The sequence below is a fragment of the Chiloscyllium plagiosum genome, chromosome 30 (assembly GCF_004010195.1).
Source record: "Chiloscyllium plagiosum isolate BGI_BamShark_2017 chromosome 30, ASM401019v2, whole genome shotgun sequence".
NCBI classification, from domain to species: domain Eukaryota; kingdom Metazoa; phylum Chordata; class Chondrichthyes; order Orectolobiformes; family Hemiscylliidae; genus Chiloscyllium; species Chiloscyllium plagiosum.
In genome coordinates this window covers 20,773,017-20,777,049 of record NC_057739.1, presented here as the reverse complement: position 1 = coordinate 20,777,049, position 4,033 = coordinate 20,773,017, and positions in this window count along the sequence as shown.

The following is a 4,033-nucleotide window of genomic DNA, read 5'->3' as shown; positions in this document are numbered from 1 at the left end:
TATCACAGTATTCAGTCAGCCCCATAATGACGTCTATCAAGCCCCTTAGTTTGAATCTATTGCTGGGTACGATGCTATTCAATACTGTAGTGTTAGGTTGAAAGTATCTATCGGGTTCTTTAAGGTCTGATTAAAATAATTACAAGACAACATGCATTTCAATTTATTGGTTAAAATATTTAATGCTTATATGAATAAAGCATATTGCTACATGGTTAGGTTAAACTACTAAAATATTTAAACAACTGAGTCTTACCATGTCTTTCTGCTCATTGAGGATTTGGTAATAGTGGCACTCTGAGCTCTATCTCAAATTCCACAGCCCTGCTCTCATGAACCCGAGTCCAGTGGTGAAAGTCTAATGAGTGGGGCAAAGTCCTTAGTATCAATACTATTCTGAGTCTAATGTTACGTGCTGTATTACTACTTCATGGTACTTTCTGCACATTTCTAGGCATTCATTGTGCAAAGAAACAGGTTATAGAATCATGCAACAAGGAAACAGACCCTTTGGTCCAAATTGTCCACACAAATCAGATGTCCTAAACTGATCTAGTCCCATTAGGCAGTAGTTAAGCTTTATCCCTTTAAACCCTTCTTATTCAGGTACCTATCCAAATCCCTTTTAAATTTTGTAACTGTACCCACCTCCATCCCTCCTTTGGCAGCTTGTTCCATATATGTACCACCTTCTGTATGAAAATATTGTCACTCAGGTCACTTTTAAATAATTCCTCTGTCACTTTAAACCTATGCCTTCCAGTTTGGCCTCCCCTACGCTCGGAGAAAAAAACTTGGCTATTCAGCCACTCCATACCCCTCATGATTTTAGAAACCCCTATAGGGTCACTCCTCAGTCCCTGATGCTCCAGAGAAAATAGCCCCACCCTATTTAGTGTCTCCTTACAATTCAAACCCTTCAATACTGGCAACATCCTAATAAATCTTTTCAGAACCCTTTCAAGTTGAACAACACCTTTCCTATAGCAGGGAGTCCAGAATTGCACACGTTATTCTAAAAATGGCCTCACAAATGTCCTGTACAGCCACAGTACGACATCCCAACTCTTGTACTCAATATTCTGACCAATGAAGACAACTGTGCCAAATGCCTTCTTCACTCGCGACTTCATTTTTAAGGAGTTATGCACCTGAACACCTAGGTGTCTTTGTTTCGCAACACCCCCCCCAGAGCTCTACCATTAAATGTTTAAGTCCTGCCCTGATTTGCCTTACCAAAATGTAACACCTCACATTTATCTCAATTAACCTTCATCTGCCATGCCTCAGCACATTGGCCCATTTGATCAGGATCCATTGTACTCTGAGATAACCTTCTTTGCTGTTACCTACACCACCAATTTTGGTACTGTCTGAAAACTTTCGAACCATATCTCCTGTATTCACATCCAAATTATTTACTTAAATGATGAAAGGCATGGACCCAGCACCGATGTGCAGGCTAGGTGGATTAGCTAATGGTCACAGGCCTTCAATTGGAAAAACAGCCCTCTACCACTAATCTCTTCTCCAACTTCAAAATAATTTTGTATCCAATTGGCTAGCTCCCACTTGGTTTGATGTGCTCTAACCTTGCTGAGCAGTCTACTATGGGGATCCTGTCTAATGCCTTGCTGAAGTCCATATACAGAACATTTACCACTGTGCCTTCATCAATCTTCTTTGTCATCTCTTCAAAAATCTCAATCAAGTTAGTGAAACACAATTTCCCATGCTCAAAGCCACATTGATTATCTCTAATCAGTGTTTGCCTTTCCAAACGCATGTAAATCCTGTCCCTCAGAATTCCCTCCAACAACTTAGCCATCACTGATGTCAGGCTCAACAAACTATAGTTCCCTGGCTTATCCTTACCAGCTTTCTAAATTACAGGCACCATATTAGTCATCCTCCAGTCTTCTGGCACCTCACTCATGGCTGTCAATGATACAATTATCTCAGCATAGGGCCCAGCAATGACTTCCACATCTTCCCATAATGTTGAAAGCAGTTTCAGGTGAGTCTGTGTAACTGCACAATATTCTGTCTCCAATCCAGCTAAGGTCATGCAGTTCTCTCCCAGACAAAACAGGCATTTTTTTGCACTCAGCTTGTCATTTTCTAATTGTTTTCAATTGTTCATTGTCATGTCCACCTCACCCTTAATGATTAATCCTTAATGGCCTGGTTTGGAGATAACATGAAGCCCAATATGACAGACACTTCACCCTTGCAAGTCAGCAGTAGAAGGGAGATGACAGAATGGGGAACAAGCCCAGTCAGTGAAGGGGTTCATTTTATTCTTGTCCTGTGGGTTGACGATGGTCAATTAGGTGCTTGGTTTTACCAAAGTCTAGGGATCCATGATTTTTATGTCCAGAAACTGGTCGACAGCAATTCCTGCAGGTCAAATGTAACCAGCTTTCCAGTTGATAGTGCAGTTAGCTGGATAGCTGGTTGTAATGCAGGGTAATGCCAACAGTGTGGGTTCAATTCCTGTACCAGCTGAGGTTAGCATGTAGGGTTCTCCTTCTCAATCTTTCTGCTTGCCTGAAGTGTGGTGATCCTCAGGTTAAGCAGCCACCAGTTAGTTGTCTGTCTAATGAGAGAGCAACTCTGTGACCTGTGGTAGCTTTACCTTTTACACTTGAGATTTTCAAGCGATCCCACTTTAAAGTAATTCCACATAACATTGCTTACTGTTAGAGGAAAAGCACTGATCAGTAAGGTAGTACTCAAACATTGCATGGGACTTAGGCTAGCTAGCTCTCAAGGCATCCATCATTTTCAAGTGTTGTTCAGTTACGTGTGTTATGATAGCCAGCAGGAATCCTCAGCGTTCTCTATTGGACTCTTCCATCATTGGTAACCCTTCAATATTTCAGACTGCATGTAGACTGTACTGATATATTTGGTTACCTTCTAGGATAGCATTGAATATGTGCAAGACAGTGCTTTGTGCAGCTTTATTCAATAGACTATGAAGCTGAATTGACCAGTGTACACTTTGCAGGCTTGAATGGCAGTGCACTTCCCCTGAAAAGCTGCGACATGGAGTTTCTTCCCATCTCTAGATGTGTGAAATCATCACCAATTCCCTACCCTCTGTCACCATGTGGGTGTAAGTGTGGAATGTTGTGTGTGCAGGAGCATTCCCTTGCACATTGTGTCGTAGCTTATTATTATCCACAATATGTTGTCTGCAGACGCAATATCATTATAGCCCAAGGATCTGTGATGACTGAGGCTATCTACAATCAAGGAGTCACCTCCTTGTGAATGATGGATGCTTGGCCATTACAATTTCATTCATCCCTGGGATATCAAAACAGGCTGTACATATCTTAGCTAGGTATGACCTCACCAGGACCAGTGGTGAAAGTTATACTATAGCAGACACTTTCACAGTGAAAGTGAACATATATGTACAAAAGTGAGACCTTTATTTATAATTGTGTACCACTTGTGCCACATATGTGTCCTCAATAAAATTTTTGAAAAACTCAAGCATAATTGAATGGTGAGGATTTTCAATTCATGCTATGATACGGTTGTAGATTCAACAGTAGTGTTCAAATGAGAAATGGATAACTACCTGAAGGAGAAAACATTGTGTGGAAGTGGAACAAACTGGATTGCGCTTCAAAGGAGCTGGTACAGACTCAATTGTAGCCTTGTGCTATTCTATACTTCCATGCTACATTCACTATTTCATTTAATTCTTTTAAAGTAAGGGAAATGGGGATGGTGCAGGAAGGTGGAGTTGAGGCTAAAGATTAGCTGTAGGAAAAACAAGAGATGCTGGAAAGCAGATTCTGGATTAGTGGTGCTGGAAAAGCACAGCAGTTCAGGCAGCATCCGAGGAGCAGTAAAATCGACATTTCGGGCAAAAGCCCTTCATCAGGAATATAGGCAGAGTGCCTGAAGGGTGGAGAGATAAATGAGAGGAGGGTGGGATGGGGAGAAAGTAGCATAGAGTACAATAGGTGAGTGGGGGTGGGGATGAAGGTGATAGGTCAGGGAGGAGGGTGGG